General features: G+C 43.5%; 1 pseudogene; it reads right to left on the bottom strand.

Moving 5' to 3' along the window:
- Positions 1 to 20,178, bottom strand: part of LOC137537032 (zinc finger protein 850-like) — a 62,727-nt pseudogene extending 42,549 nt beyond the window's left edge.
- Between the last annotated feature and the right edge of the window lie 1,878 nt (positions 20,179 to 22,056).

Raw genomic sequence — 22,056 nt, 5'->3', positions numbered from 1 at the left:
AGCTTGTAATTAGGGATGCGCACAAAACTAAATGAATGCACCTTTGTACATTGTATCAGAGAAAAAATGTAAACGTTGCAGTAACCAGGACAAATGAGCAAATAAAAGGGGTAGGTTTTAATTACGGTAGCATGTATCATTTTAAAATTATAATGGCCAAAAACTGAGAAATAATGATTTTTTTTCCATTTTTTTCTTATTTTAACTGTTAAAACACATTTAGAATAAAATAATTATTATCAAAAAGTACCCTCCAAAGAAAGCCTAATTGGTGGCGGAAAAACCATGATATAGATTGTTTCGTCGTGATAAGTTGTAATTAAGTTATAGGTGAATGAATGGAAGGAGCGCTGGTGTAGATGCCCTTCTCATGCATATGGCAACTGCTTTTGCTGCACCCCAGTGTCTCCCCCACTCAGAAGAGGCCGGCCAGTGTGTATAGGTATCAGTATCTGTGTGAGTGTGACTGTGGGATCATGCTTGGCATAATGGAGTTTATCCTTTTTTAATTGATTTTAGCTTAGTGGTGTTTGTACGTTTGCATATCAAATTAAAGGTAAATTTTGTATTTCCATGTCCTATTTGAGTCATGGCACTTTATTTAATATGACACATGTCTCCTTCCACCAATTCTTCCTGCTTCAGAGGCCGTCAGGAGCGATCATGCGTCACACCCGGTTGAGTGCATGGGCGGGATAGTCACATCCCTGTGGCTGGAGCAACCATCTCCGTGCGGCTGCAGTAGTTAAAACAAATCTGAAGCGACAATAAACTTATGAGACAATTAATTGTTTGTGTTGTACAGCTAAGAAATAGAGCATTAGTAGCAAAGGAAAAAGTCTCATGTTTTCCAGTACAGGAAGCGTTAAAACATTTGAGTTATCTATGCAAAAGAGCTTTTATGAGCTTTAGGTTTTACTGCAAGAAAGTTCAAAGGTTCATTAGCTGAGCTCTGTTTTACTGTACTGTATACTTATATGCTTATTTGCACGAAAACTGATGTGCACGTATGTTATTATAGGATGTTTTATATGGTCTTTAAGCTAGTCTCTCCCCCCCCCCCTTTTTATTAGCTCTGCTTCTTATGTATTTTATATTATACTAGCCGACCCACGGCGTAGCATACGCCGCATAAGGGGGTAGCGGGCAGGAAGGGGGTATTGGACACAGAGGCGGGGAGGGGGGGTCGGACCCCCCCTCCCTCACCTGGGTCCCCCATGTGCGCTCCCCCTCCAGCTTAATTTTGCGGCGGGGAGGGGGTCGGATCCCCCCTCCCTCACCTGGGTCCACCATGTGCGCTCCCCCTCCAGCTTAATTTCGCGGCGGGGAGGGGGTCGGACCCCCCCCCTCCCTCACCTGGGTCCCCCATCTGCCCTCCCCCTTTATCTTAAGCTCAGCAGCAGCCGCCGCCGCTATTAGTTAGAGGCAGCAGGCGGGGATGACTTACCTCTTCCGCGTTCCAGCGTGCACTGACGCACTGCCACCCACTGTATTGTAACGGCATTGCAGGAAGTGACGTCAGTGGAACGCGGAAGAGGTGAGTCATCCCCGCCCACTGCCTCTTACTAATAGTGGTGGCTGCTGCTCAACTTAAGCTAGAGGGGGAGCGCAGATGTGGGACCCAGGTGAGGGAGGGGGGGGCGCTACTTCTTCTTCTTGCTTGGCCCGGACCCGGGGGCAGGGCGCTACTTCTTCTTCTTGCTTGAAGGAGGAGGCACTTAGCCTATTATTATATATATATATATATATATATATATATATATATATATATATATATATATATATATATATATATATAGATTATATTTTCCTATTTCTTTTTATTTAACGGGATCTACCTCCTTATGCTTTTTCTAATTATTTATTCATGATGTACTATGATGTAATTTTACTTGATTTTTTTTTTTTTTAAACACCGTGTGATACCAGCAATGGGCCTTAAAGTTGTGTTGTGATTTTGTTTTAAGACTCTCTATTGACCTGATGAAGCGGCTAGAAGCCATGAAACGCTTTGTCTTAGTGCTCAATAAAAGAATTATTTTTACTAAATTCGAGTAGTCTCCATTAAGATAGGCAGACCCATTATTATTATTATTATTATTAATACTTATCAATTTAGTTACCATGTACTGCTTTCATCAGGCGCCTCCCACCACAAAAAAAGTTTTTAGTCAGTTACCCATGTGGGTTTTATTGTATTTCTATGATAAACTCATAGACCTTATGACAGTTTTTCAGGAGCTGAAACCCACACAATCTTCACAAGGCCGAGTGAGGACGGTTCTTCCCCACACATGTAGAGAGTGGTTGCTTGAACAGCAATCCTGACTTGTGAGTACCTGTCTTACGCATCGCTACTTCCTGCAGATATCTAACATACTTTACTATATTGGGCTCCTGGTGTCCTGCGCTTCCTTCCCCTCTATCCACTAAGAATCTTGTGCACATTGAACGGGGAGGGGTTGTCTATTTCCTGCAAACCCTGTCCAGATTGTGCGTGATGAATGTGTAGTAGAGGAAGAATCTCCTCATTTTACTGCAGAGTACCTGCACCACAGGTAGATTGGCAAGGGCCTGATGGATACTTTTGTTCCTGTATGCACCCTCTGCATGTACTCTTACCAAGGACTAGATTTGATTTCAACTTAACAGCTACTCCACAGCTATATCAGAAGTTTAAAGTGGTTTCAAGATAAACTTTTACTCCTTGCATAATTGTGTTACTTTCATATAGTTTATAGGGCATTCATCAAGCCAAATACTTTTTTTGTATTATTTTAATACTCTAATTTCCTATAAACTAAACAAGTCTCACCCACAGCTTCTCCAGACAGCCTTGGCACTCAGACCCATGTAGCAAGGGCTTATGGGAGCTCAGTCAGGGCAGGAGGAGGAGGTGACTAGCCAGAGATTTCAGAGGCAGAGGAGAGGAGGGAGGAGGAGGAAGGAGGAGTGAAGTTTTCACAGGCTAAGGGCTGGAGATGCAGAGCCGCTAGCCTGTGTGTAATGATGACAAAGAGAACATGGCCACTCTCATTGTATCACAGGAATAAATAATCATAAACTGTTCAAGCTGTTTGCAGCTAGATTTGCTGTGTAAACTATCTAAACTTTAGATAAGATATATAGACAAGTTACTTGTTATAGCGAGTTTTTCATCTCGGATCCGCTTTAAAGTGCATCTTTGTTGGACATAAAAAACACAGCACCAATGCTTGAGAGTTAGAATGCCCCAGCACATTGTCTGTTGAATGAGATTCACTGGAACTCCGTATCAGCTGGGTTCCAGTGCATAGCTCTGACCTCTTGCAGAAAATGGACCTGGCCTTTTCTATATCAGATATACAAAAGGCAGAGGCCTTTTTCTGCAAGGTGGCAGGGCTACGCGCTGGAACTTGGCTGATATGGGGCTCCAGTGAATCTTATTATATAGATGACATGCTGGGGCATTCACGGCAATGACAGGCCGGGATGGCGAACAGGGTAGAGTGTCAGCTTCCTGACTTTTGTTCCCAAAAGTTAAAGCCATCTTAAAGTGGACCTGAACTCAGAACTCCTCTCTGCTCTAAAAAATACACAACAGCATAATAACCTTTAAACAAAAAAACATGTATTTGTTACAGCTGATACAAATTCTAAAATAAATCTGCACAGTTTCTACTTCCTGATTCATGGAAGCAGACATATTGTTTACAGCCTGTGCCTTCAAATGGGCTTATCTGCAATAGGCAGTAATGTGACACAGGGGACGATCAAATTACAACTTGTGATTAGTCACAGATGGGGGGTGAATTAAACAGGCTAAACTCTCTAAATACATTCAGGGCGCATTTCTCTGTTTCCCTTCTGTCCTGTGCAAGAGTTCAGGTCCACTTTAATATAGCTTTAAAATTACTAAGCTTTGGCAGTGATGAAATGACTTTTATGTTACATACTTTCAATCAACATGATTGTTATTTGCGAATTAGAGGAATCATAAACTGAGGTGTCGGGAGTTGGAAGATTTTTGTATCGACTCCACAGCCCTGGTAATAACTGGGACACATGGGCAAATAAAATGTGTGGGTTTTATGTACAGGAGAAAAAAGGATGAAAACTGAGAAATGATTTTTTTGAATTGTTTTTTCTTATTCCCTTTAAATTGTCTAGGAAATAAAATATTTTTTAGCAAAAAGTAGCAATAAAAAGAATGCATAGTATGTACCGCAAAAAAAACAATGTGTAAATCATTAGGTGTGTTAAGTAGTCATAAAGTTTTTAGCAAATGAATGGGAGTGTGAAATATGAAAATTGCTCTGGTTTTTAAAAGGAACCTGAGATCATTAAAAAAAAAAAAAAATCATACATACCTGGGGCTTCCTCTGGCCCTCTTCAACCTGATCGCTCTCTCTGCACCATTGTCCACCTCATAGCCAGCGCTACCATTCAGGCAGACTAGGCATTTGCCCTAGGGCCCCCACCACTTCAAAGGCTCCCTGCTGACAGAGTTGTTTTCCCCACTGCTGTTTATTTGTTTTTACTAAAGAGGCTTGAAAGTTCAAGCCAAGTGTATGCAGGCTGCCCCGCCTACCAGCACACTTCAGGAAATTCAGCTGCCCACCCCCAGGCATTCAGCAGCTGCTGATCTGTGAGGTATAGTGATAGTGTCTGTGTGTACAAGTAGGGGGGGGCCGACTGTGAAGCAGAAGCAGCCCAGAGCATGGACACATCTCAGTGAGTCTGTGGTACTCACTGCACTGGGAGAGGGGGGGTTGAGGGAGGGAGACATGCTGTGTCTATGTGTGCTGACAAGGCTGGAAGCAGCCAGGAACAAGTACACATCTCGGTGAGTCTAAAGGCCCATACACACGTTGGATTTTTCCGAACGACGGGTCGTTTGAACGTCTCGTCGTTCAGTCATCCGCACGCCAAATCGGGCGTGTACACACTGTCATTCGGGTGATAAGACTGATTTTGAGTGATCCGCCCGGCTGTACACACGCCCGATTTGGCGTGCGGACGACTGAACGACGGGACGTTCAAACGACCCGTCGTTCGGAAAAATCTGACGTGTGTATGGGCCTTAACTCCCTGTGCATTGCATCTTATCTTTCAGCCTGCAGATGTCCCCTGATCTCCTGGGAGAGGGGGCTGAGGGATAGAGACATGCTGTGACTGTGTGCAAGAAAAGGTGAATGGGTGAGAAACATCACTGGCTAGCTGGATGTCTGGAATACCTCCTGTACCTTTAAAAAAAATTCCCTGAAATCGCTGAAGAAGCTGGCAAGCTGGTAACTGTACAGAGGCTTGCCTCCTGCAGGGTCTGTGGGAAAAACTCAGCTCTTTCACTATTGTAAAGACTGATGTGGACAGCTACATAAGGTATTTCACAGGTTGAAAAGTTTTTGACAGTCCCTAGACTCCAGGAGGGCTGCTTTCTGACGTGTGTGAGAGACTGGCAGGGACAGGAGACACATTACAGGCAAGTAGCCTCTGTGTGATGTGGGATTGCAATACAGATATGCTCTCTGCTCTATGGCCCAGACAATGCACACCAAAAACCTCTAGCAGATCTGCAAAATGCTAGAGGTTTTTGAAGCAGATTTCAGAGCGATTCTAGGCATGTTTAGAGAGGTTTTCTAAACATGCCTAGCGTTTTTTGGAGCGTTTTTGTGTAGCAGATTTCATATATTGTTCCAGTAGAGCTGTTACTGAACAGCTTCTGTAACAAAAACGCCTGGAAAAGCGCTCTGATCTAGCGTTTTTCAGAGCGGTTTTCCACTTTCCTATACTTTATATTGAGGCAGAAACGCCTCAGAAATCTCAAAAATACTGCAGCCCCCGAGTTTGCATTTGTGGAAAAAACGAGCCGCTCTGGTGTGCACCAGCCCATTCACTTTTATTAGCCAAGCGGTTTAAAAACCACTCCAGAACCGCTCTGGTGTGCACCAGCCCTATCTCAAGCTCTCCACTCCTCATCTCTCCCTCATTCACCCTTGTTTTCCCCCTTTCTCTAGTGCTGGGGGAAGGGGGGCAATCTCCCCCTAGGCTGCCTTTTATTCAGTGATTTAGGGCCGGTCCAGTGCCTGGTGTATTCAGGTTTGTTGTTGTAAGACATCGTAAAACACTAGGCTAGCAGATAAAAGTGCAATTTCAGGGCAGGCAAGCTAGTAAATATACACAGCATGATGCAGAGCTTGCCTGGAGGGTCAGTGGGGAAATATCTGTCTGGTCTCTCCCCATTGTTATAATGACTGCATGTGTGGATAAGGTGTTAAACAAGTTGAAAAGTTTTTGACAGTCCCTAGACTCCAGGAGGGCTGCTTTCTGACTTGTGTCAGGGACAGGAGTCATATTACAGGCAAATAGCCTCTGTGTGATGTGGGACTACAATACAGATACGCTCTCTGCTCCATCTCAGGCTATTCTCAACTTCTCTCCACTCCTCTCTCTGGGCTAGTGCACGCCAAAATCACAATTGCAATCGCTAGCAATTTGTGAGTGCGATTTTGTGAAGCGATTTTTTTTCAGAGCGATTTTTCAATGAATCGCTCAAAAACATGCTATATGCTGTGTGTTTGTAATTTTGAAAAAAATCACAATGCTGCTGCCTGCTGTGAGAACACCGTCATAGGGTAACATTAGCCAAGCGCTTTTCAAATCACTGTCGATTAGAAAAACGCTCAGAAGCCCTCTTGGTGTGCACCAGCCCTCCTTCATTCACTCTTGTTTCCCTCTTCCCCTAGTGTTGGGTGTCTTCTTGTCATACAGGAAAGCTAAAGTGCAATCCTGGTGAGGCAAATTATTATTATTAGTGGTCAGGAGGAAACTGTAGGGGGAAGGAGGGTCCCACAGATTAAGTTTGCCCTGGGGCCCCAGGGCCCCTTAAACCGGCCCTGGTCCACCTCCTGGATCTTCTGTAAGGGCTACCGGTATCTTGGCCAGCCGGGACTTACTGCGCATGCAAGGACCCACCGCGCGTGCCCGCACCATCTCGCTCCTGTCCCCGGAACTCTCCTGGCCATGGGAGGGAGACGGGGAGCACGCGCAGCCACATTGCACATGGCTGAAGATACCAAGACCCCTTATGGAAGATCGAGGAGGTGGACGACGGCGCCGAGGGAGCAATTAAGTTGGAGGGGGCCGGAGGAAGCCCCAGATATGTATGATTTTTTTTTTCTATTCATCTCAGGTAAACCTTAAGGGGAAATAACCTGTGGTAGGTAAGTGGAGTTTAGCCTGTTAAATTCCCCCTCATTTGTGTCTAATCACAAATTGTAATTTGATCTCTACCCTGTATCACATGACTGCCATGAGATGGCAGATACGCTCATTTAATACGCCACTTTAACCTCCCTGGGGCTATAATTATTTCCAGATTTAGGGTCTAAAAGCCGTACAATTTTTTTCACAAGCTTTTAGACCCTAAGAACAAGGAAAAAAAAAACATAAAACAGATAAATCTGCAGCAGCCTCTGCATATAACTCACTCGGGTGTGGGGTTAACGCTCTGAGCTGCAGATTTCTGTCCCGAGCCTGACTCGGGATTACCGCTAAGGAGGTTAATCACTTTACAACCAAGCGCGGTATATAAACAGTGCTCGGTACTGAAGTAACACTGCCTCCCAGTGGACTGATTGCTGCAGCTGCTATCACTGTAACCCCGTCCCCAAGGACTGGATTACACCAACAGAAACTTGCCTATTCTTTCTTTTTTTTACTTTTATTTACTTATATTGTATATTTGTGTTTTCAGTCTGTATTTCTGTAATCATTAATTCACCATGTTGCCTGTACTTTTATACACGTTATAAAATCATTAAGGCAATCTCCATGATCTGAGTAGTCACAGTCTTGAACCTGCCTCTGGACAATAATGTACCTATTGTGTGCCTCGGTGCCACTCTGCCAGGAGCACGACAGAAGCTGATAGAGACCATACTAACAGATATGGGTTACACGTGACATTACTATGCACAACTGGTGTGTGGGCTGTATACACAAGTATTAGTATTATTATTCAGTATTTATGTATCTTCCAGATGTCAGCGCTACATACAGAGTACATTGTCTTGTCACTTGATTGTTCCACAGAAGGGCTCACAATCTAATCCCTACCATAGTCATATGTCTATGTATGTATCATGTAGTGTATGTATCGTAGGCCAGGGCCAATTTGAAAGGAAGCCAATTAAATTATCTGCATGCTTTTGGGTTGTGGGAGGAAACCGGAGTGCCCGGAAAAAACCCACGCAGACATATGGGGCTTGATTCACTAACCGGCGCTAAGCCGATTAGTGTGCCCCAAGTTTTAGTGTGCGCAAACCACGGCGTTAGGTGGTTTGTGCCCACACATTGGATACGGCCCCGCCCACTGCGCGCGCAGCGCGGGTGCATCTATATTAGTGCACGGAGCGACGATACCGTCGCATCCGCTGCCCCTTAAACGTCGCACCTGGTGCAACGATAATGGCTCATCGGGTCCCCCTGAAGGGGCACCCGATTCGCCGTTAACGTTGCACCAGGTGCGACGTTTAAGGGGCAGCGGGGACGACGGTATCATCGCACCGCGCATTATATAGGCGCGAGCGCAGTAAGCAGGGCTTCGCGCAAAGCTGCGCGCACTAGGGACAAAAAACGGCTTATATACACCGGCGCTAACACTCGCCGGTTAGTGAATCAAGCCCATGGTGTATAGCATCTCCTCTTCATGGTTGGAAAGTGTTCTAGTTAAAGAGACACTGAAGCAAAAAAAAAATAAAATTATGGTATAATGATTTGTATGTGTAGCACAGCTAAGAAATAAAATGTTAGGAGCAGAGACATAAGTCTAATACTGTTTCCAGTACAGGAACACTTAAGAAACTCCAGTTATCTATGGAAAACAGCCATTGAGCTCCACAACTTTCAAAGTCGCAGAGAGCTCTGTCTTCTGAAGCTTATTATCTCAACTGTCAGTCACTTTATTTTCCTTTTCTCTCCAGAGGACAGGTCAATAGTTCACTGGCCTGCTCTGTAAAATCATCTAGAATGCTGAGTAGTGTGTAAACTGCAAATATTAGAGAATGATGCAATGTTATAAAAAAACACTATATAACTGAAAATACAAATATGACAATATTTTCTTTGCTACTAATGTTATAGTAATTATCCATACTACACAACCAATTCATTATATCATAATTTTTTTTCCGCTTCAGTGTCTCTTTAAGGGCACCACCTCTGGCACAGGAGACCAGGGTTAAAATGCTGGCTCTTCCTGTTCAGTAACCCGGCACCTATTCAGTAAGGAGTCCTACAAAGTGGCCTATTGAGCGCGCTCTTAGTGGCTGCAGCTCTCAAGCACTTTGAGCCAGGCAGGAAAAAGCGTTATACAAATGTTATGATTATTATTATAATAATGTTATACTGAGGGATGGAGATGGCCTTTCATATGGTGTACAGTATCTCCTCCTCGTGTGTTGGTGCTATGAAGTCATACTGAGGTATGGAGATGGGCCTTTCATATGGTGTACAGTATCTCCTCCTCATTTGTTGGTACTATGATGTTATACTGAGGAATGGAGATGGGCCTTTCATATGGTGTACAGTATCTCCTCCCCATTTGTTGGTGCTATGATGTTATACTGAGGAATAGAGATGGGCCTTTCATATGGTGTACAGTATCTCCTCCTCATTTGTTGGTGCTATGATGTTATACTGAGGAATGGGGATTGACCTTTCATATGGTGTACAGTATCTCCTCCTCATTTGTTGCTACTATGATGTTATACTGAGGAATGGAGATGGGCCTTTCATATGGTGTACAGTATCTCCTCCTCATTTGTTGGTGCTATGATGTTATATTGAGGAATAGAGATGAGCCTTTAATATGGTGTACAGTATCTCCTCCTCATTTGTTGGTACTATGATGTAATACTGAGGAATGGAGATAGGCCTTTCATATGGTGTACAGTATCTCCTCATTTGTTGGTACTATGATGTTATACTGAGGAATGGAGATGGACCTTTTATATGGTGTACAGTATCTCCCCCTCATTTGTTGGTACTATGATGTAATACTGAGGAATGGAGATAGGCCTTTCATATGGTGTACAGCATCTCCTCCTCATTTGTTGGTGCTATGATGTAATACTGAGGAATAGAGATGAGCCTTTAATATGGTGTACAGTATCTCCCCCTCATTTGTTGGTGCTATGATGTAATACTGAGGAATAGAGATGAGCCTTTAATATGGTGTACAGTATCTCCCCCTCATTTGTTGGTACTATGATGTAATACTGAGGAATGGAGATAGGCCTTTCATATGGTGTACAGTATCTCCTCCTCATTTGTTGGTACTATGATGTTGTACTGAGGAATGGAGATGAGCCTTTCATATGGTGTACAGTATCTCCTCCTCATTTGTTGGTACTATGATGTTATACTGAGGAATGTAGATGGGCCTTTCATATGGTGTACAGCATCTCCTCCTCATTTGTTGGTGCTATGATGTTATATTGAGGAATAGAGATGAGCCTTTAATATGGTGTACAGTATCTCCCCCTCATTTGTTGGTACTATGATGTAATACTGAGGAATGGAGATAGGCCTTTCATATGGTGTACAGTATCTCCTCCTCATTTGTTGGTACTATGATGTTATACTGAGGAATGGAGATAGGCCTTTCATATGGTGTACAGTATCTCCTCCTCATTTGTTGGTACTATGATGTTATAATGAGGAATGGAGATGGGCCTCTCATATGGTGTACAGTATCTCCCCCTCATTTGTTGGTACTATGATGTTATAATGAGGAATGGAGATGAACCTTCCATATGGTGTACAGTATCTCCCCCTCATTTGTTGGTACTATGATGTTATAATGAGGAATGGAGATGGGCCTCTCATATGGTGTACAGTATCTCCCCCTCATTTGTTGGTACTATGATGTAATACTGAGGAATGGAGATAGGCCTTTCATATGGTGTACAGTATCTCCTCCTCATTTGTTGGTACTATGATGTTATAATGAGGAATGGAGATGGGCCTCTCATATGGTGTACAGTATCTCCCCCTCATTTGTTGGTACTATGATGTAATACTGAGGAATGGAGATAGGCCTTTCATATGGTGTACAGTATCTCCTCCTCATTTGTTGGTACTATGATGTTGTACTGAGGAATGGAGATGGGCCTTTCATATGGTGTACAGTATCTCCTCCTCATTTGTTGGTACTATGATGTTGTACTGAGGAATGGAGATGGGCCTTTCATATGGTGTACAGTATCTCCTCCTCATTTGTTGGTACTATGATGTTATACTGAGGAATGTAGATGGGCCTTTCATATGGTGTACAGCATCTCCTCCTCATTTGTTGGTGCTATGATGTTATATTGAGGAATAGAGATGAGCCTTTAATATGGTGTACAGTATCTCCCCCTCATTTGTTGGTACTATGATGTAATACTGAGGAATGGAGATAGGCCTTTCATATGGTGTACAGTATCTCCTCCTCATTTGTTGGTACTATGATGTTATACTGAGGAATGGAGATAGGCCTTTCATATGGTGTACAGTATCTCCTCCTCATTTGTTGGTACTATGATGTTATAATGAGGAATGGAGATGGGCCTCTCATATGGTGTACAGTATCTCCCCCTCATTTGTTGGTACTATGATGTTATAATGAGGAATGGAGATGAACCTTCCATATGGTGTACAGTATCTCCCCCTCATTTGTTGGTACTATGATGTTATAATGTGGAATGGAGATGGGCCTCTCATATGGTGTACAGTATCTCCCCCTCATTTGTTGGTACTATGATGTAATACTGAGGAATGGAGATAGGCCTTTCATATGGTGTACAGTATCTCCTCCTCATTTGTTGGTACTATGATGTTATAATGAGGAATGGAGATGGGCCTCTCATATGGTGTACAGTATCTCCCCCTCATTTGTTGGTACTATGATGTAATACTGAGGAATGGAGATAGGCCTTTCATATGGTGTACAGTATCTCCTCCTCATTTGTTGGTACTATGATGTTGTACTGAGGAATGGAGATGGGCCTTTCATATGGTGTACAGTATCTCCTCCTCATTTGTTGGTACTATGATGTTGTACTGAGGAATGGAGATGGGCCTTTCATATGGTGTACAGTATCTCCTCCTCATTTGTTGGTACTATGATGTTGTACTGAGGAATGGAGATGGGCCTTTCATATGGTGTACAGTATCTCCGCCTCATTTGTTGGTACTATGATGTTATACTGAGGAATGGAGATGGGCCTTTCATATGGTGTACAGTATCTCCGCCTCATTTGTTGGTGCTATGATGTTATACTGAGGAATGGAGATGGGCCTTTCATGTGGTGTACAGTATCTCCTCCTCATTTGTTGGTACTATGATGTTATACTGAGGAATGGAGATGGGCCTTTCATATGGTGTACAGTATCTCCGCCTCATTTGTTGGTGCTATGATGTTATACTGAGGAATGGAGATGGGCCTTTCATGTGGTGTACAGTATCTCCTCCTCATTTGTTGGTACTATGATGTTATACTGAGGAATGGAGATGGGCCTTTCATATGGTGTACAGTATCTCCGCCTCATTTGTTGGTACTATGATGTTATACTGAGGAATGGAGATGGGCCTTTCATATGGTGTACAGTATCTCCGCCTCATTTGTTGGTGCTATGATGTTATACTGAGGAATGGAGATGGGCCTTTCATGTGGTGTACAGTATCTCCTCCTCATTTGTTGGTACTATGATGTTATACTGAGGAATGGAGATGGGCCTTTCACATGGTGTACTGTATCTCCTCCTCATTTGTTGGTACTATGATGTTATACTGAGGAATGGAGATGGGCCTTTCATATGGTGTACAGTATCTCCTCCTCATTTGTTGGTACTATGATGTTATACTGAGGAATGGAGATGGGCCTTTCATATGGTGTACAGTATCTCCGCCTCATTTGTTGGTACTATGATGTTATACTGAGATATGGAGATGGACCTTTCATATGGTGTACAGTATCTCCTCCTCATTTGTTGGTACCATGATGTTATACTGAGGTATGGAGATGGGCCTTTCATATGGTGTACAGTATCCCCTCCTCATTTGTTGGTGCTATGAAGTCATACTGAGGTATGGAGATGGGCCTTTCATATGGTGTACAGTATCTCCTCCTCATTTGTTGGCACTATGATGTTATACTGAGGAATGGAGATGGGCCTTTCATATGGTGAACAGTATCTCCTCCTCATTTGTTGGTGCTATGATGTTATACTGAGGAATGGAGATGGGCCTTTCATATGGTGTACAGTATCTCCTCCTCATTTGTTGGTGCTATGAAGTCATACTGAGGTATGGAGATGGGCCTTTCATATGGTGTACAGTATCTCCTCATCATTTGTTGGCACTATGATGTTATACTGAGGAATGGAGATGGGCCTTTCATATGGTGAACAGTATCTCCTCCTCATTTGTTGGTGCTATGATGTTATACTGAGGAATGGAGATGGGCCTTTCATATGGTGTACAGTCTCTCCTCCTCATTTGTTGGTGCTATGATGTTATACTGAGGAATGGAGATGGGCCTTTCATATGGTGTACAGTATCTCCTCCTCATTTGTTGGTATTATGATGTTATACTGAGGAATAGAGATGGGCCTTTCATATGGTGTACAGTATCTCCTCCTCATTTGTTGGTACTGTGATGTTATACTGAGGAAGGCTTAGCAAAGACTTTTCTTCCTTCGCCAACTAAAGAAGTTTGGTATTGCCCAAGAACTTCTGAGGTCCTTCTACTCTGCGACGATAGTCAGTTCTCTGCTCATCCATCCTGGTCTGGTTTGCTGGCTGCACCACCAGTGACAGATACAAACTTCAGAGGGTCATCAGCTCAGCGGAGAGGATCATCGGGAAACCTCTTCCCCCTCTAGATCTCATCTACAACACCAGGATGCGTAACAGAGCAATGAAAATTGTGGGTGACCACTCACACCCTGGTCACAGTTTTTTCAGGCGACTCAAACTAGGTCAGAGGTTCCAGTCCATCCCTGCAAAAACCAGTAGGCGCATGAACACCTTTTTCCCCACTGCCATTAGACGCTTGAACTCTGCCCGTTCTACTGTCCCCCCACTGTAGCCGTCTGTAGTCTAACATCCGACCTCGGCTGCGGCTGCTTGTTATCTGCCTTGGTTAGGTCATGCCAGTGTTATCTGCTGTCACACGCTGCTGTCCCTGCTGGACCCTACCACAAATGTGTATTCTCATGTCTTGTTGTATTAATCATGTTCTGTTGTACTACTCTTGCTCTGTTGTACTACTCCTGCCTGTTCAAAATATGAGGAAAATGTACTGCGCTCCACAGGACCAGCCACCAATACATTGACTGGTCGTATGATCTTGATGCAATATAGAATATAGGCACGGTGTCACTTAAATAGGGTGATATATGATATGCACCAACACGTTAAGGTGTATGTTACTTTAAGAGAAATTAAAGAGAGCACGATGTCACTTTATTGGTTATATAGGGTTAGGTAAACAATAGAATGAAAATAATGAACTTGTTGTAATAGTGTGATGAACCTACTTAATTAAGAAGAGAGGGGGATTGCATTATGTCACTCTAATATGAGGAAGATAGTGGTGATAGGGATATGAGTGATTATTGTAGGATTAGGTAAAACATATATTCATTAATACTGGTGATGTAATGGGGAGTACAGGGACCGTCTTCTATTGGGTATGGGGGGAGGGGGGATCTAAGGAAACAATGAGGTGTAGGAATTATATGAGTAATTGGTCTTTTTTTATATGTATTTTTAATTATTTTTATGAGATTATTAACTTTTTAACCTTATTGTAAATTATGCTACATCGCGGATATTCTCGAGCCAGCACGCTCTGGCTGATGCCTAGCAACAAGAGAGGGCGGTGCGGCAGGCTGAACCAGAGCGGAGGAGGCGCGATGAGGCTACTTTAGCCTGACGTCGGGACGCAGTCTCCAGCCCCTGAATGAGTTACGTACTGTAACGAAACGCGTAGGGCGGAGTCGGAGGCGCGCTGACGTCATACCAGGAAGCAGGAAGGTCAGGGACGGTTGGCTCGATAGTGTCCGCGGCTGGAGCCGATACGCCTGTACTGTAAGCCTGCGAGCAAGGATTTTAATAAAGTGAGTGCTGTGACAACGCGTACCTCTACTTCTTGGCTGGCCAGAGATGTGGTTGTTATATGCAGTGACTCAAGACGCGCTTTTGGTGAGTGCACCCACAAAGGGGGAGATCAGGCCTTGTTCCCTATAAGGTGGTGGCACTACCCCCTGGATTGCGGCACTGGGTGTCTGGATTGATCTGTTGTGGCAGTACTGGGCACTATGTGCAATATTTGATTTTTATTACAGGGTGTTAAAGGCGCAGTGATTTGTGAAAAGTACTCCTGTCTGTTGTTTTTGACTCTTTCTATGCCATCAATGTGCCAAATCCAATTGCGGGCACGGCCCACCCGTGCTTGGCGAAATAAAGGAATTCTGATTCTGATGAATGAAGATGGGCCTTTCATATGGTGTACAGTATCTCCTCCTCATTTGTTGGTACCATGATGTTATACTGAGGAATGGAGATGGGCCTTTCATATGGTGTACAGTATCTCCTCCTCATTTGTTAGTACTATGATGTTATACTGAGGAATGTAGATGGGCCTTTCATATGGTGTACAGTATATCCTCCTCATTTGTTGGTACCATGATGTTATATTGAGGAATAGAGATGAGCCTTTAATATGGTGTACAGTATCTCCTTATTTGTTGGTACTATGATGTTATACTGAGGAATGGAGATGGGCCTTTCATATGATGTACAGTATCTCTTCCTCATTTGTTGGTGCTATGATGTTATACTGAGGAATGGAGATGGGCCTTTCATATGGTGTACAGTATCTCCTCCTCATTTGTTGGTGCTATGATGTTATACTGAGGAATGGAGATGGGCCTTTCATATGGTGTACAGTATCTCCTCCTCATTTGTTGGTGCTATGATGTTATACTGAGGAATGCATATGGGCCTTTCATATGGTGTACAGTATCTCCTCCTCATTTGTTGGTACTATGATGTTACACTGAGGAATGGAGATGGACCTTTCATATGGTGTACAGTACCTCCTCCTCATTTGTTGGTACTATGATGTTATACTGAGGAATGGAGATGGACCTTTCATATGGTGTACAGTATCTCCTCCTCATTTGTTGGTGTCATGATGTTATACTGAGGAATGGAGATGGACCTTTCATATGGTGTACAGTATCTCCTCCTCATTTGTTGGTGCTATGATGTTATACTGAGGAATGGAGATGGGCCTTTCATATGGTGTACAGTACCTCCTCCTCATTTGTTGGTACTATGATGTTATACTGAGGAATGGAGATGGGCCTTTCATGTGGTGTACAGTATCTCCTCATTTGTTGGTACTATGATGTTATACTGAGGAATGGAGATGGGCCTTTCATATGGTGTACAGTATCTCCTCCTCATTTGTTGGTACTATGATGTTATACTGAGGAATGGAGATGGGCCTTTCATATGGTGTACAGTATCTCACCCTCATTTGTTGGTACTATGATGTTATACTGAGGAATGAAGATGGGCCTTTCATATGGGGTACAGTATCTCCTCCTCATTTGTTGGTGCTATGATGTTATACTGAGGAATGGAGATGGGCCTTTCATATGGTGTACAGTATCTCCTCCTCATTTGTTGGTGCTATGATGTTATACTGAGGAATGGAGAGGGGCCTTTCATATGGTGTACAGTATCTCCTCCTCATTTGTTGGGAACATAATATTATTTTTATTTATTGTATTTATAAAGCTCAAACATATTACGCAGCACTGGACAATAAATATATACAATGATACAAGGATAACAGACATAAAAATATATGTTATACAACATAGAACAAAGTTATACAAGGCAAACGGTACAAGATACATGATCATGCGATTATGGGCTGGTGGAAGGGCGTTCCAGAGGGTGGGGACGGCTCTTTAGAAATCCTGCAGGCGCGTATGGGAGTGGGAAATGTGTGGTGCGGTGAGGCAAAGGTCATTGCAGGATCGGAGGGGATGAACTGGTGTATATAAGCTCCAAGATGTAGGTGTGGCAGGTTTTGTGCACAGATTTATACGTCAGGCATAGATGTTATATAATATTGAGATAATTGGTCATTTTTTGTCTAAACATTTATCACACTCGCTGCACAGGAGCAACAAACAATCTGCACATTTGATGTTTTCCTCTTCCCACCCCTCAGCACAAAGGAGAAAAGCCAGAGAGTGAGAGTGGCCAGGCTGATATGTGTGAGATGTCAGGAGAGGTGAGCATGTTTGGTAGAGGGTAGAGGCTTGTTGTGGTGAGTAGTGAGCAGTGAGGGGGTGGAGTCTAGACTGTGCATGAGGACTCCTGTCATATGTTTGTCTGTATCTTTTATCCTTACAGAGCGCTCTCTCTTGTGAAGATCTGCTGATTCTACCATTGCCAGTCACTCAATATATCTTACACTCACAGATGAAGAATGAAAATGTAAAACATATAAGCATATAACATTTATTCCTTACCTGTGCAGATATCTACAGATGATCTTTCTGCTTCGATATTTGTCATCACCTCACTCTCCTCCATAGACTGCTGATCACTCCTCACATACGTCTTCGCTTCTTCCTTTTCAACTGTCCTCATGACACCCTCTGCTATAGACTGATGATCACTCTTCACATACATATGTTCTTCATCCTCTTTAATTGTCCTCATCTTGACACCCCCCTCCATAGATGGCTGATTATTCCTCACATATGTCTCTTCTTCCAATTTAATTACTCTCCTCATGTCACCCTCCTCCATAGACTGCTGATCACTCCTCACATATGTCTCCTCTTCTTCCTCTTTACTTGTCCTCATCATGTCACCCTCCTCCATAGACTGCTGATCACTCCTCACATATGTCTCTTCTTCCTCTTTAGTTGTCCTCTTAATGTCACCTTCTTTCATAGACTGCTGACCACTCCTCACATACGTTTCTTCTTCTTCCGCTTTAACTTCAAGTTTTACATCAATCCGTTCTTCACTCTAAAAAAACAAACAAACAAAAAACAAAACTGAAAATGACATCTTTAAAGCATACCTAAAGCCATATTAAAGTTATAAGATAGATACTTCCATCAGTAGTGGGAAGCCTGTGGATAATCCAGAACCTTCCCCAATCCTCGATGAGCTCTTCGCTCCGGCGCAGGGTCCCTCTAAGCATACTTGAGAGTATTTAAAAATGTTTTCAATGGCCACACCCCTAAGTATGAATGGGCTGTACTGAGCATGCTCGAATACAATCCAGACATGCCCAGTACAGCAAAGTCAGTCATGTACAGCTTATTCCTCCAAGCACAAGCAGTTTCTTGCTGCTCGGCATCTATGGGCCTCACTCACACATGCACAATATGGCTGCTCTCTTGCTTGGACAGCAGCACACCCATGAAGAAGAAGAGGGGCCCAGGCAGCAGCAATTATTATTATTATTATTTAGTATTTATATAGCGCCGACATATTACGCAGCGCTGTACAGTGTATATATATATATTGTCTTGTCACTAACTGTCCCTCAAAGGAGCTCACAATCTAATCCCTACCATTGCCATATATCTAGCAATGGGCTCAGGAAGGATCAGGGAAGCCTCTGGACCATCCTGCGGCTTCCCACTATTTAAGTAACTATTAAACTTTTAATTTGACTTTACTCACATGTTTGATTTAAAACAAAAAGCACTAATGAATTCATATTCTGGTACAGTCTCTTAAGAATATTACACCCTCAGTTCCACCTACCTGATAATGGTGGGGGATGGTGGGATCATCCTGTGTAAAATCCTGGGAACAAAGAGGACCTGTACATCTCTCTGGAGGGGTTATTTTACTGGATGCATCTGTAGGAAACACACACACTGAATACATTGTCTCTATGATTATCAGGAAGATCTAGGTGGACCCTCGCTACTGCTCTCTGCTTTAGAGGAAATGAAAGTCTCCTCTTACCTGGTGATAGGAGGGGAAGCTGATGCTCCATAATGGCGCCCTTGTAAAGGTCCTTGTGTCCTTCTATATGCTGACACTCCTGCATGGAGAAATAGACAGTGACATCCTGACACCTTATAGGAACCTAACACACACAATGATACAGTCACCGCTCAGACTCATCCCTCACACGTTATACATAAATGTACCAAAACCAGGGGTGTAACTGCAAATCAAAAACTCCCCCTAAGATGCACACTGCCTCCCGCCATGGTGAGAATAGCTCTCATGCAGGCTATACTGTTACTGCAGGGACCTTCTAAGAAACTCCTTCTGCTCCATGGATTGGGGTTAAGAGGAGGAACGCTGCATGGGGGTCAGTGATGATGGAAGACACATGGAGGGGCAGTGCTGATGGAATGCATGTGGGTGGACTGTGGGGAAAGTAAGATCTCCTTGCTGAAAAATAGGTGCTGGCTTACAAAACAGGAAGAGCCAAGATTCTATACCCGGCCTCTACTATGTAAGAAAGGGGCAGAAACCTTAAACAGTATACTATCTAGCCACAAATCACATTAGGGTGTGTATATAAGATACAGGAGACATTCCCCTGGGTCAGGCAGTGATGATGGGGGACACATGGGGGGAGTGTGGGGGGATAATGATAGAAGCCCCCATTGCTGGGTGCAGAGTGGCTCCTGGGAAGGAAATTACATTAGGGTGAGTATATAAGAAGATACAGGAGACATTTCCCTGGATCAGGCAGTGATGATGGGGGACACATGGGGGGGATAATGATAGAAGCCCCCATTGCTGGGTGCAGATTGGCTCCTGGGAAGGATATCACATTAGGGTGTGTATATAAGGAGATACAGGAGACATTCCCCTGGGTCAGGCAGTGATGATGGGGGACACATGGGGGGAGTGTGGGGGGGGATAATGATAGAAGCCCCATTGCTGTGTGCAGATTGGCTCCTGGGAAGGAAATCACATTAGGGTGTGTATAGAAGAAGACACAGGAGACATTCCCCTAGGTTAGGCAGAGGTCACTGGCTGTAATAACTGGCTGTAAATAGAAATAAAAATTATGTTATTACCTGCAATCTCGACACCACCAGCCCACTGCCCCAGTAATGTCTGCTATTTACTTCCTGTCCTGCCCCTCTAGCTTCTGGTCTCCTCTCCGCGTTCCACCCTGATGTCCATGTTGCGTTTCATTTGTTACAAGTGATATCAGGTCTCCATCTTGTGGACAATACGGAAACTGCGATTACAAACCATTATGATTCCTGCCACAGGTAACTCCATCTTGTGGTCAGTATCGGAACTGCTGCCTAATTTCACATTATTGTGTGGTTTATTGTTTTGTATTGTAGGCCCATATTACTCCATGCTTTGCACTGATTATTATTATTGTTCAGTATTTATAAAGCACACACATCTTCCGCAGCATTTTACAAAGTATATATAGTAATGTCACTTGCTGTCCCTCAGAGGAGCTCAAGGTCATGTCTATCGTATACAGGTCCTTTTAAAAAAATTAGCATATTGTGATAAAGTTCATTATTTTCTGTAATGTACTGATAAACATTAGACTTTCGTATATTTTAGATTCATTACACACAACTGAAATAGTTCACGCCTTTTATTGTTTTTAATATTGATGGTTTTGGCATACAGCTCATGAAAATCCAAAATTCCTATCTCTAGAAATTTGCATGTTTCATCCGACCAATAAAAGAAAAGTATTTTTAAAACAAAAAAAAAGTCAACCTTCAAATAATTATGTTCAGTTATGCACTCAATACTTGGTCGGGAATCCTTTTGCAGAAACGACTGCTTCAATGCGGCGTGGCATGGAGGCAATCAGCCTGTGGCACTGCTCAGGTGTTATGGAGGCCCAGGATGCTTCGATAGCGGCCTTAAGCTCATCCAGGGTGTTGGGTCTTGCGTCTCTCAACTTCCTCCTTGCAATATCTCACAGATTATCTATGGGGTTCAGGTCAGGAAGGTTGGCAGGCCAATTGAGCACAGTAATACCATGGTCAGTAAACCATTTACCAGTGGTTTTGGCACTATGAGCAGGTGCCAGGTCGTGCTGAAAAATGAAATCTTCATCTCCATAAAGCTTTTCAGCAGATGGAAGCATGAAGTGCTCCAAAATCTCCTGATAGCTGTATTGACCCTGCCCTTGATAAAGCACAGTGGACCAACACCAGCAGCTGACATGGCACCCCAGACCATCACTGACTGTGGGTATTTGACACTGGACTTCAGGCATTTTGGCATTTCCCTCTTCCCAGTCTTCCACTAGACTCTGGCACCTTGATTTCCGAATGACATGCAAAAGTTGCTTTCATCCGAAAAAAGTACTTTGGACCACTGAGCAACAGTCCAATGCTGGTTCTCTGTAGCCCAGGTCAGGCGCTTCTGCCGCTGTTTCTGCACCTGTAGCCCATTTCCTGCACACGCCTGTACACGGTGGCTGTGGATGTTTCTACTCCAGACTCAGTCCACTGCTTCCGCAGGTCCCCCAAGGTGTGGAATCGGTCCTTCTCCACAATCTTCCTCAGGGTCCGGTCACCTCTTCTCGTTGTGCAGCGTTTTCTGTCACACTTTTTCCTTCCCACAGACTTCCCACTGAGGTGCCTTGATACAGCACTCTGGGAACAGCCTATTCGTTCAGAAATTTCTTTCTGTGTCTTACCCTCTTGCTTGAGGGTGTCAATGATGGCCTTCAGGTCGGACGGCAGTCTTACCCATGACTGCGGTTTTGAGTAATGAACAAGGCTGGGTTTTGTTTAAAAGCCTCAGGAATCTTTTGCAGGTGTTTAGAGTTAATCAGTTGATTCAGATGATTAGGTTAATAGCTCGTTTAGAGAACCTTTTCATGATATGCTAGTTTTTTGAGATAGGAATTTTGGGTTTTCATGAGCTCTATGCCAAAATCATCAATATTAAAACAATAAAAGGCTTTCAACTACTTCAGTTGTGTGTAATGAATCTAAAATATATGAAAGTCTAATGTT

This window comes from Hyperolius riggenbachi, chromosome 10 (genome assembly GCF_040937935.1).
Source record: "Hyperolius riggenbachi isolate aHypRig1 chromosome 10, aHypRig1.pri, whole genome shotgun sequence".
In the NCBI taxonomy this organism is placed as follows: domain Eukaryota; kingdom Metazoa; phylum Chordata; class Amphibia; order Anura; family Hyperoliidae; genus Hyperolius; species Hyperolius riggenbachi.
The sequence above is the reverse complement of the archived record's forward strand: the minus strand, read 5'-3'. Positions and strand labels throughout refer to the sequence as shown.